The sequence below is a fragment of the Microtus oregoni genome, unplaced genomic scaffold (genome assembly GCF_018167655.1).
Source record: "Microtus oregoni isolate MIOR12 unplaced genomic scaffold, Mior012 000010F_ref0000083, whole genome shotgun sequence".
In the NCBI taxonomy this organism is placed as follows: Eukaryota; Metazoa; Chordata; class Mammalia; order Rodentia; family Cricetidae; genus Microtus; species Microtus oregoni.
The window spans coordinates 20,110,241-20,123,330 of NW_024543069.1; the positions used below are offsets into that span (position 1 = coordinate 20,110,241).

At 45.2% G+C, this 13,090-nt stretch overlaps 1 long non-coding RNA gene across 1 annotated transcript; it reads right to left on the reverse strand.

Annotated features, from left to right (window-relative positions):
• Positions 1-1,524: 1,524 nt before the first annotated feature.
• Positions 1,525-12,663, reverse strand: LOC121452708. The gene is made up of 3 exons (XR_005974907.1): positions 12,519-12,663; positions 8,463-8,562; positions 1,525-1,813 (listed from the first exon to the last, which is right to left on the reverse strand). It is a non-coding gene; the product is annotated as an uncharacterized LOC121452708 (long non-coding RNA).
• Between the last annotated feature and the right edge of the window lie 427 nt (positions 12,664-13,090).

Sequence of the window (13,090 nt, forward strand, 5' to 3'; positions counted from 1 at the left end):
AAGAGGGCACCAGACCTCATTACAGATGGTTGTGAGCCACCATGTGGTTGCTGGGAATTGAACTCAGGACCTTTGGAAGAGCAGGCAAAGCTCTTAACCACTGAGCCATTTCTCTAGCCCTAGAACCAGCTCTTATAGACCAGGCCAGCCTTGAGCTCACAGAGATTCACCTGCCTCTGCCTCTTGAGTGCTGGTATAAAGGCATGCACCATCACCACCTGGCAACTATTTTTTTTTAAATTGTATATGAATGTGTTCTATTTATTTATTTTTCTTTTATTGCACATAAGATTCTTTTTCCTAACAAAATACCCTGATTAGAGTTTTCCCTTCCTCTACTCCACCCAGCATGAAAAAAAAAATTTAAAAAACCAAGCAAAAAAACAAAAGAAGAACATGACTGACTGCTCCTGGGTACGGTGGAAGAGGTTTATCGTAGATTGGGGAGACTACAGCTAAGGGCATCTAGATGAGTTCAGAGTAGACATGGCCAGACGGAGGCAGTCTGTGTGAGGAGAGAGGGGAGGCAGAGCAAGACAGGAGCTGCTGCCAGGAGATGGTGATGCACGCCTTTCATTCCAGCACTCGGAGGCAGAGGCAGGTGGATCTCTGTGAGTTCAAGGCCAGCCTGGTCTATAAGAGCGAGTTCTAGGAAAGGATCCAAAACTACAGAGAAACTTTGTCTTAGAGAGAGAGAGAGAGAGAGAGAGAGAGAGAGAGAGAGAGAACCAAGGCTGGAGAGTTCAGGGTAGGGGTGGGGTATGCCAGCAGGCAGGGAGACCCTGTAACAGGTCGGGACTAAGGGGTGCTGGAAGAACCTTGTGGCCAGCATCAGGTTTGCTGTGTTAATAGGCACTTCAGTTAGTCTGTCCTAGGTTTGAGAGCTAACACTCTTCACCTCCCCTCCCATTCTGATCCACTCCTTTTCTGCCTATCATTAGAAAACAAATGAGCATCCAGGTGGTGGTAGCTTTTCATCCGAGCGCTCAGGAGGCAGAGATAGGCGGGTGTTCGTGAGTTTACAAACTGTGTTCAAGGACAACCTGGCTGTAACACAGAGAAACCCTGTCTTGGAAAACCAAAAAAAAAAAAAAAAAAAAAAGAAAGAAAGGAAGGAAGGAGGGAGGGAGGGAGGGAGGAAGGAAGGAATAAAGAAAAAAGAAAGAAACAAAGAAAACAAAGGGTTTCTATGGGATAATAATAAAATTAAATTAAATAAGATAGGGCTGGAGAGATAGCTCAAAGGTTAGGTGCACTGTACACTCTTCCCAAGGTCCTGAGTTCAATTCCCGGCCACCACATGGTGGCTCACAACCATCTGTAATGAGATCTGGTGCCCTTTTCTGGCCTGCAAGCATACATACAGGCAAGAACAGTATACATAATCCAGCGAGACTCCCTTGGAGGAAACTAAGTTTTCCTTTGCAAGTGGTTCTCAATTGGAGATGGCTTCTGGGTTAAGGACGGGAGCATGCTTCCCCGTTTCCTTTTGACTCTAAGACCCCATCTGTTGCAGAGCTGTGCAGGTCCTGTGCATGCAGCCACGGTCTCCGTGAGTTCGAGTATGCATCTATCCTGTTGATTTCGAGGGCCTTGCTCCTTTGGTGTCCTCTGACTCTTAGATTATCTTTTTGGCTACTCCTCTACCGGGTTCCTTGAGTCCTGAGGGGAGGGATCTGATGGAGACATTTTACTTAGGGCTGAGTGTTCCAAGGTGTCTTGCTCTCTGCACACCTTGCTGTAGGTGTCTCTTTTTCCGTTCCCATCTGCTTCAGGAGGAAGTGTCCCTGATGATGGAGGAGCAGGCAGTGACCTGTGAGTATAGCAAAATATCATTAGGAGTCACTTTATTGCTACGTTTATTATTTGGTTTTAGCCCAGGTCCCTGGGCTATCTAGTGTCATGTTCTTGGTCACCTAAGCAGTATCAGGTAAGGGTTCCATCTCACGGAGTGGGCCTTCAGTTAAATCAGATAGTGGTTGGTTACTCCCGCAAACTTTGTGCCACCATTGCCCTAGCGTATCTTGTAGGCAGGACACCGTTGTCGATCAAAAGGTTTGTAACTAGGTTAGTTTCTCCCTTGGTAACATGCAGAGTACCTTCCTGTACCTAAGATGCTACAGCAAAGGGGTGAAGGCGCTATAACTCCTCCATGTGTAATGAGTTGTGTAAGGTGTTGTGTTGAGCAATGGGACCTTGCTGTCATTTTGTGGAGAGCAACCTATAGTCTTGGCAACAGCCTGTGTTGATTTGAGGTTGCCATGGACCCCTTTAGTTAACAACTCAACTAGAAGTCATCCAATACTAGTATCAGAAGCTTCATTTGGTGTCAAGAACTGTCTGGTTGGGGCTGTTTCCCCCATTTATTTGGCAATTTTATTTAGATTGCTTTCATATATATATATATATATATATATATATATATATATATATATATATATTAGGAAACTTCTCTTGTATTGGGTTTCCATAATAGCCCTAAAATGGGCCTTAATTTTAGCGGTCTTTCCCTGTATTCCTTCCTGCTTAATTGGGGGACTTCACCCTACCACCCTGGCATCCATCTTAAAATGTTGGGTGGAAAATTCCATTTAAAAGCCGTCCCCCGCCAGGAGTTGCCTCAGTTCAAACTCCACCTCCGAGAAAGCCCTCAAATGGCGAACCCTCCCCAGGGAGGATCAAGAAGACCGCCAAAAGGTGACCCCTCCTCAGGGAGGGTCAAGACTGCACCCATAGGCTATTTAAACTGTCCCCAGAGAATGAACACATGGTCTTCCAGTTTTTTGTGGTCTTTTTGGTTTTCCTTTCCCACCCTCCATGTTTTTCCAGGGGAGACACCAGGGAGTGCTTCCATTCATTAAACCTGGGCTCTTTTCTAATTTGGTCTGATCTGGTTTGATTTGGATTATTGCGTAGGCGGAGATGTTTGTTGGCCAAGAAAAAAATACTTAACATTTGGAGGTCCCACGGGGGAGGAGGCTGTTTTTCCCACTGGCCCAGGGCTACGTGTTGGAAAATGCCTTTCTTGCCCATGTTCTCCACCAGGCTAAGATCGGCTTCATCTGGGTGAGTTCCCCTTTTTCAAGTACAAGCCGCTAGGGTCCAGGACCCTTTTATGTTTGTTGTTTGTCGGGGTGTCTGTGGAAGTCACCATCCATCTGTGCCAGGCACTGGACCCCACAAGCAGCAAGGCAGTCTTCGCTGAGGTGGAATTGTGTGGGTAGAGACGTCTGCCCGTGCATTTCTCAGGCACCTCTGTTTTTGACTCGAGACATGATGGACACAATATGATAGGCATTGAGTCCCAAGATTTGGCATAGACTTATAAAATGGGCCTTGCCCATTTTAAAATCTGCCCATTCAAAGCCAGTTTTCCAAACGCCCTTGGGCTGCCTTTTACAGAAATCCTTTTAAATTGGGGCTGTCTAACACCTAACATAAAACAAACAAGGCCCCAAAGCCCATGGTTGCTCGTGCTCCCACTTCCCAGCTCCCCTCCCTGCTTCTTTAGCTGTTTACTGTTCATTTCTCCCTGTTTGTTCTCTACGATGGACCCATTTTGCCCCTGTCCTTCCGCTCTAAAACTGTATAGTTCTCCCGTTCTTTGTTTCTGTTCCCTCTTACAGCGCCTGCTAATCTGGTCCTTAATGGGACCACCGGTGTGCCTCCCTGACTTCTGCTGCCTATCTACATTAGGACTTTTAAGTTGGCCAACTGACACAGGTTCCAAAATAATTTTGTTTGTCTGTTAAAATAATGTGGCCACGGTGTGCTTGTTTTATGTCTATGTGTGTATGTGTGTTTGTTTCCACAGTATGCTTGCCATGTCTCTGTGGGTATGGGAGCATGTTTTAAGATCTGTAAAACTTATCACTCTAGATTACAACAGCTCTGGGAAAATACGAACACGTGGGTAAGCCCCATTTTGACCTCATCGCCATCTTGGGTAAGAGGACCCACGTGGGCTAGCATTCTTTGACTTACTCAAATATTCCTTTTAACCTTCTTACATTTGCTACCATTGGTAAGCTGTAACTAACTGGGTAAAATACATGTGTAAAGTTAACTTATATATCTAGTTTAATATAAGTAACTGGTGATGGTACTCAATCCTCAAGTGCCTTTGCAGATCTGAGAGTTTGGCATTCAACAAAAGGAGCTCCTAACGAGAGACATGCCAGCTCCTGCAGCATCCTATAGCTCTTCCAAGAAGATGTATGGTTACAGAAGACCTTCCACCTCAAAGGGTGCCATTGGGTATGGCAAAGCCACCCGCACAGCAAAAAGCTGCCTTCCACCTCATCAACTTTCTGGACGCTACACCAGGAATTGATCTTCACAGCCAATGCCCACATAGAAGCGAATACATACCATATTTGTCTTTGGGATCCGTGTTATCTTACTCAGGATGCTTTTTTCTAGTTCCATCCATTTATCTGCGAATTTCTTGAGTTCATTATCTTTACTGGCCAAGTAATACTCTATTACATAAATGTGGCGCATTTTCTTTACTCATTGGTCTGTTGTGGGACAGCTAGTCTGTTTCCAGTTTCTGGCTATTAGGAACAGAACAGCAGTGAGCTTGGGTGAGCGTGGGTGAGCAAGTGTCTTTGTGGTAGGATGAACAAACTTTGGGTATATGCCCAAGAATGGTATAGCTGGATTTTGAGGTAGAAAGAGTACCATCTTCCTTAGAAACTGCCACGCTGGTTTCCATAGTATGTTTGCATTCCCGCCAGCAATGGGTGAGTGCTCCCCTTGCTCCACAGACTTGTCAGTCCTGATGGAGGTGGGTCTTGTATCTTATCTGCTGCTTTCATTGGTTAACTAATAAAGAAAACTGCTTGGCCTGATAGGACAGAAAATTAGGTAGGCGGAGTAGACAGACAGAATGCTGGGAGAAAGAAGCCGAGTCAAGCAGTTGCCATGATTCTCCCACCCAACACAGATGCAGGTTAAGATCTTCCCTGGTAAGCCACCTTGTGGGCTATACACAGAATATTAGAAATGGGTTAGATTAATATGTAAGAGCTAGCCAATAAGAAGTTAAAACTAATGGGCCAAGCAGTGTTTAAAAGAATACAGTTTCTGTGTAATTATTTCGGGGCATAAGCTAGCAATGTGGGCGGCCGGATGGCAGGACGCAGCTCACCACACATATTACAACACAGTCCGAGCTGTCACTTGTTCTGTTTATCTTGTCCATTCTGAAAGGTGTAAGGTGAAATCTAAAGGTAGCTTTGCATTTCCCTGTTGACTAAGGATGTTGAACATTTCTTTAGGTGTTTCTTAGCCATTTGAGTTTCATGTATTGATAATTCTCTGCTTATATCTGTGCCCCATTTTTTAATTGAGTTATTTGCTTTCTTGATACCTAGGTTTTTGAGTTCTTTATATATTTTAGATATTATTCCTCTGTCAGATATGTTGTTGGTAAAAAATCCTTCCCCATGCTGTAGGCTGAAGCTTTGTCCTAATAATAGTGGTCTTTGCCTTACAGAAGTTTCTTGATTTCATGAGGTCCCATTTATTAATTGTGCTGTATAATTCTACAATAATGGCAGAAGCAGATATTTTAAGGTCTCCGAGACAACTGCAATATTAGGCTAACTTTGCATGACTCTGCCGGTGAGTAAGTCATAGTCACTGATAATACCCTGTTCTTTGTGCCACATCCGAAACAGGAATTAGCTGAGCCAGGCTTGATGATGGGCCAGGAATCCCAGGCAGGAGACTCAAGGCCCCCAGGTCAACACAGTGAGAACTTATCTCAAAATAAACTGGAAGAGGGCTGAGGACCAAACTCAGCAATACAACACTTGCCTCCCATTCGTGAGGGCATAGGTGCAAATTCAGTATTGAGAAGAAAAAAGCTGCTAAATGCCACACCGTGGCTAGTGAAAATAATGACGGGTGCCCCTACCCCTATGCGACCAGCTGTGGGCCCTCTAAAGCACATCCCATGGCAAAGCTCGAATTTAGGCAAATTTGGACATGAGGGTGACTAGAACTATGACAGAAACAGACACATTTGTGTCTTCCCCAAATGTCAGAATTTATTGAATAACCATACATTCACATGCTACTTTATTGGCTGTAATTTGCCAAGTATTCCTGCTTTGGTTTAATAACTGAACATCGGCAACCACAGGTTTGCTTTGTTTGTTTTGTTTCTGCTTCTTATTTCTGCTTGTTTCGTCCTGTTGGTGTGGGAAGAGTGGGTGTGTCCCTACAGCTTTTAGGTCTGAGCCTGGGTTCTGGCAGACCCAGCAAGCTAAGCTGGTCTTGACCACACATCCATCCCCACGGCATCAAGGGACAAGAAAGAATGAAAAGCAGGGAGAGGTTTATTTAAAGCAGCCACGAGGAGTTCTAATGACCTCACCCCCGAGTCTATCTCTAGGCATCTGTTCTGAGGTTTATGTTCACGGGTTAAGAAGTGTACGCGAGCAAGCCATCCTGCTCATGGCTGCATCTCAGCCGTCACTGACCCGGCTGCGGCATTGTCTCTGTTCTACAAAATGATCTAATCGTCAGGTTTGTGTGAAATAATCCTCCAGGGAGCTGCTTCTCTGGCTGCTCAGGCTTCAGCTTTTCTTTTCTCCTAGTATGAGATTTCTGCGGAAATTCCAGTTCCTTGGGGGCCATTATTTCAAGAGTTTGACAGAGAGAGGGAAGGGTACAAGTGTTTCTCTTCATCAGATGTTTCTCCTGCCAGGATGACTGCAGAGGTATTCATGTTCACAGAGGAGACGGAGTCTTTCTGGGTTTCCACTGGCTCTCAGAATAGAAGCAAATGCTGCTTTGTAAGGAGGGACAGCGGCAGGTCACACAGTGGGGACCGGGCTGCCCAGGAAGTGCTTATCTCCACCCAGGGTGCAGTCTCCCTGCCTTGCACAATTGCCCTCATCTGGGAGGCATCTGTCCTGGGACTTTCTGCTCTTCCAGGAGGCTGAGGTACTTCAAAGGCAAGATTACAGACAGCGATAACCCTGTACCTTCACCCCAAGTGAGGGAGACAGACGGAAAAGCAACAGCAGAGACGTCTTGTTTGGTTTTTGCTGGAGACGGGGCTCTCACTATGAAGCCCTGGCTGGACTAGAACTAGACATATATGCCCGTTAGACTTGAACACGCAGCTCTTGCCTCTGACTTGTGCTAGATTATAGGCACGAGCCACACACACACACACACACACACACACACACACACACACGCTTACTTTGTTTCCAGTTACTTTCCCCTTGCTCTTAAAAAATTGACCAAATAACATTTGCTCGAGTAAAGATTTAATCAGTACAGAAGTGAAATTAGTGAGAAGGCCCCGTGGGCAAGAAACGGTGCCACATACTTACCCAACAGAGAGGCTGAGTCAGAGGGCTGAGAGTTTGAGATCAGCTTGGGCTACACAAGTTACTGTCTTAAATAAAAAAAAAATAAAAAATAAAAAAAAAAGACCTTTCCTTGGTATTCAGTAAAGTGTTCAAATTTCTTTATATAGGTAGGGGCACATATAACTTGCCAGCTTTCTTTTTTCTGTTTCATTTTGACCTTTGAGATACGGTCTCCCTCTAAAGCTCAGGCTGGCCTGGAACTCGTGGTCATCCTCCTGCCTCAGCCTTCTAAGTACTGGTATTTCCTTCCTTTTTAAGGATTATAAACTATCCCTTAATATACACAGATGCTCCGTATTCAACCATTTGCCTATAGATGGATATTCATGTTGTTTGGAGGCTGAGTTTTCTGTTTATGTTGTTGCTATTAGAAACAGTACTCTGACAATATTCTGTATTTTTAAGCTGTTAAAGCCATCCCTAAATATACTCTCCCTCTTAGTTAGCCGATGCATCTCTTTTCTTCATGCCACTGTCTTCTCATCTTCCTGTTCAACACACACACACACACACACACACACACACGACCTCCCTCTGTTGGGAATGCTCTTCCTCTATCTTCCTCTACCTCTCTGCTGGGACCTCACTTTTTATCTCCCCAAGTTCCCCATCCCATCACTATGGTAGGTCAAGGACTCCTCCTCCACAGTTCTATGGCACCTTCTACATCCAATAATGAGTTGGTTGTCTCTCTCTACACCTGCCCTTGCAGGGACCAGAAGGGACTGACTCACTGTGGATCCTCAGTACCTGCCATCATGGTCTACGTGCATCGGGTCTAGAGACATACCCTGAAGCCTGCCTGAACGGATTGCCCTCCCGCGTTCCCTTAGTGTGTCTTCGATCTCATTCCCTCTGTCTGTGTTAAAGCCAATAGCCTTAGATTATGACGCTCCGGGAAAACATCAGAGCCTAGGACAAACTGTCACAGACTAAGAGCATTTCAGAAAGATTACAGCAACACATGACGCCGTCAGTGGCCAGTCCCTCCTTGTTGTCACATTTGTGGGGACTGCTCTGGTCCTGGTAGCAGCCTGGTTGTTTTCTGGGTTTTCCCTTGAACCTTACCTGAGCCCCCTCAGCCAGCTGGCTCGGATCCAGCTAGTTTGGCTCTACTTTTCTTCACGCTGCTGTCCCGCCAGAAGAGAGGCAACAATCACGGAAGAATCTGGAGAATTAGCAGCAGTTAGTTGAGGCTGGTTTTTGCAGTCTAGGAGCTGGGTGATCTTGGAGGTCAGCTGGGTGGTGCTGGCGAAGGGTGGCCTGGGGGGAAGGTGGCTACCTTTTCTCAAAAGAAGAGTGCTTGCTAGTGTTACCCACCCGCCACACTGCTGCTCCCAAACCCAACCCTGGCGAGACTTTGGAGGGACAGGTTATAGGCCACAGATTCCCTCTCTGGCTTCTGAGGCTACTGTCTGGACAGTGGCTCCGGCCATGAGGAAGCAGGAGGAGGAGGGACGGATCCAGAGGGTTCGTCCTCACCTCCTCCTACAGTGACACACGCGGGCAACCATGGAGGAAGTATTTCAACCTCCGTCTCTGGTGAGAGCTCCAGAAACCCAGGACTTCTCACTCCTCCAACCTTTGAGTGCAGTCAGCCATTATCTGGAGAGGAGAGATCTTCAGTGAGATCTGCAGGTTTCCCCTACCTGACTTCTGAATTTCCCATGCAAAACAGTAGTTTAGTCTTTGCTGCTTTCCAGGACCAATACCCCTAGGAGATGTGCAAAAGCCTTGAATGGTTCAGTAAATTTTTTTTTTTTCTGAAGTAGAGTGAATAAAAGGAGTTGGGGGCCTCATTAGGGCCTGGGAGCAGTTCCCCCAATTAGCATGTGCCTCCGTGTGTGTGTGTGTGTGTGTGTGTGTGTGTGTGTGTGTGTGTGTGGTGTGTGTGTGTGTGTGTGAAGGTGTCTCACTTCTCAGAAGGATTATGGGTGTCAGAAGGGAAGAAAGAAATGGTTCAGGCTTGTTTGTTCTTTGCCTGTGGACAGCTCTGCCTTTACGACTTCTGTGAAGAGTATTCGCCTATCCGTGGTCACTGTAGCCACAAGCCAAGCAGTGGAGTCACCATTGCTCACTTCCTGGTCTGACCACTCCCGGCAACTCTAAACTCCCACTGACCCAGATTCTTCTCGGCAGCTTCAGGGAGCAGAGCCAAGAGTGATAGGCAGATTAGGTCTTTAAAGCGAGGGCTGCCAGAGAGATTAGTCAGCAGAAGGTAAGGGAACACGCTTCAGAGCAAGGTGTGCACTGGGCCAAATGCTCATCTGCGGGCTCCCAAATCTCTCGCTGGTTCCCACGTCCCTTCCTCCTTCCCTCGGTAGATTACTTGGCCCACTGTCTAGCGACCAGAGCCTCCAAACCCTGATAGGTTCCCTCTAGCCTTGCAAAAACTCCACCTTTCTATTTAATCTGAAGATCCCTGAATGAGAACCTGGGGGTCAACGTGGCAACACGGCAGCCATGCGGGAGCATCGTTTAGACCCAGCTCTTTAAACTCTGGCTCCCATGGGTGCGATCCCTACGGCATTGTACATTTGAATATAGGAATCACAAGACATGATTAACTTTTTTTTTTTTCTTTTCTGGATGTCCAAGGACCTAGAGTAAATTGAGAACCAAACACGTAACGAAACCAAGTGTTTCCGCCACACTGAGCGCCCATGGTGTTTGTGAGCCTTCCCTGTAGCTTTGGTTCACTGCGGCTGCTTTGGCTGGCTGGGAACACACGGCATTCACACATTGCCCCGTACATGCTGTCACAGCATGCAACGCCAGCCAATCCTGCCTGGAATATCTCAGCTGGGATTTGAGGCCATTGTGTGCTATGAATTACGGTCTTTTTATTATAGATACAAAGTTGTCTGCTCCTGTGGAAACAATGGTTTAATTACAGGAAACAAAGGCTTCTAATGTTTTCTGCCATCCTTTCTCAGCATTTAAATATCAAATTAGTCCATCTTTGGATTGCATATCAAATTAGTCCATCTTTGGATTGCATATCAAATTAGTACATCTTTGAATTATATTTTGTTAGAATGCTTGGTTTTTAAAATTGTTGTTTGTGTTGCTGACTTGAATTTCATCTAAAAGATTGCTAAATGAATTTTGGCTTGGGATAAGGAGAGAATTTCCAAGAATTTCTGAAATAGAAATGGCCCAAAGCACACTTCTGTAAAGTTGTACTATATATTTATGTGTAGTGGCATTCTTTGAATTAATGATAAAGAAATTAAAATATTAATCAGTTCTGGAAAGTGCTGGAGATGTGCTGGGTCCTGATGTACCAAATACATGTTCAGCTCAGATTAAATTCTTTGTGTAAAAATAAACAAGCACATTCATCTCATTAGTATGTAAATTTGCTTTCGTCTCTAATAAATGGCAAAGTTTTATATATATATGTGTGTGTGTGTGTGTACATATATGAATTGTTTTAAAATAAAGCTATTGTTTATCATCATTGTGTGTTTGATTTGCATACCTATTTTAGATACCTGGTCTATTTAGGGTCGCTTAAAATTTTTCCCAGGTAGGAAAGGGTTGTGAATGAAAGCTGTCTAAGAAGCCCCGATTTGAGGCTGTCTGCTCCCCTCCCCACCAAATGGAATGTGAGAATTAATAAAGCAAAGCATCCAGAGCTCGCTGAGCTCCCAAGGGACAAGGGCTAAGAATGGCAGATTCGGTGGTATAATTGGGGGCATTTAATAAAGCCACTAACTCCTGGACCTTCCCCCGTAGCAGAATTTCACGGCACGAATCTCCCAAAGGTCTCCTCTAAAATAGAATTTTTAAAAAAGTCAACAGAAGCAGAAAACATGGAAGGCTTCGGTAATGACGGACCCCGGGCTAGGTTCCTCTGACCTTGGGGGAGGGGATGCATTTCTTAGGAGACCTGAAAACTTCTTCCTCTCACAGAGAGGCTGGAGGGGTAATGAGAAACACGGAAGCAAGCTGGAATACTGAAATGTAATAAGACCGGGCATCTCCCTGCCTGATCCTCATGTATATTCCATTATGATGATTTTTAAGCAGACCACCATGAGGCTGTCTAAAGCTCGCAGATGCTACACAAGGCCAAGGCAGCAGGGAGATGACAAACACAGCCCAGAGAATTCCAGCACAGCTTTCTGAAAACAGGCTTGATTTGTACTCCTCAAAACAAAAACCAACAAAACAATAAAACAAAACAAAAATCCTAAACTCTCTTTTTAAATTGTCTTCTGGTTTTCATTGAAATCCCAAACTTCTTTATATACTTAAAACCTGAAATTCAATACAAAACTCAATATTTAAAAAAAAAAAATTTATAGATTCTTAACACGACATCGAGGAAAGCTGGGAGGAAGAAGGCTAAGAAGCCAGCTCTCTCTGTACTATTACAGGCAGCGTGAAAAAGACAAGGGAGGGAAGCAGAACTCAGCTACAGGGCTTCTCTCTGGCCAGTCAGACATTCTTTAGTGGCCCTGGTGGTTAAAACAAAACAAAAGACACCCACAGAAACCAAAGGACTGGGTGTGCCCACAAAGGCCTGTAATTCCAGCACTGGGGAGGTAGAGGCAGAAGGATGAGAAGTAGGTCATTCTTAGCTACTTATTGAGTTCAAGGCCAGCCTGGACTATCTATTTCGAAACAAAAACAAAACTTACAGTTTGCTTGGAAAAACCAAGCAGCTTCCATTGGCGGCTGCTAGAATTCAGAAGGCCAGGCCCGGGCTCAGCCTGGCCCACTCAGTGGAAGATTACATGTCTTATATAAGGCTGCAATACCCTCCAACGGAGTGAGTAATTTTGTGCTATTTTGGGGATGGTGCAGTTCTTTAAAACAAAGTGATAAATTAAAGCGGCCTTGGTAATGCAGCAAAAATGTCGTGCCGTTTCAAGGCAAAGGAGCAGGGCCTCGGTGCTGCAAGGCAGAGGCAGATGAGAGGCTTGGAGTCCTCGCTCAGCTCAGTGAAAAAAAAAAAACAAACAAACATCCAAGTCTGGTACAGAATTCTAGAAACTGTGCTGTACCGAGTCTTCTGTCTGGGCTTGGGGAATCACTAACGAGAACCAGTGCTCGTAACTGAACCCCAGCTGGCAGGGGATTCCTGGAAGGCTGGCACCTCTCCTGTTTCCTTACCGAGCCAGGTTAACGATCCTCCTCTTGCGGTCCAGCGGCTGGCACCCTGGCGTCCGTCACTTCTCCCCAAGTCCAGCCCTCCTTCTCCACACAGCATTTTGCTGAGTCCTGAATCCCACACATTGATTCAAACTCAGAAAAGGAGTTCTGTGTTTTCATGCGGTACCTTCTGGTCCATATTCAAAGGGACCTTATTTGCCTCAGGTTCTTCTGAAACCAGAGGTAATGATTACAGAGGGAGCAATCAATTACTCCGCTGTTGCTTAACTGCATTTAAATACTTTTTTTTTTATTTTTGGATTTTTTAGTGTTTTCCATTTGCCCTACTTTATAATTTGCTTTCCTGAGGGCAAGCAAAATAAAATAAAATGAAAGAGTTAAAGTAAAATCTATTACTTATCAAAGAAAATATTTTATATCATGTTCTCCTCATATTGAGGAAGAAAAACACAACACTGAATGTTCAAGCTGTAACCAGATATAGTGGCACACGCCTTCTAATCCCAGCACTGAGGAGGCAGAGGGAGAAGCATCACTGGGAGTTCAAGGCCAGTGTGGGTTATATAGCCATC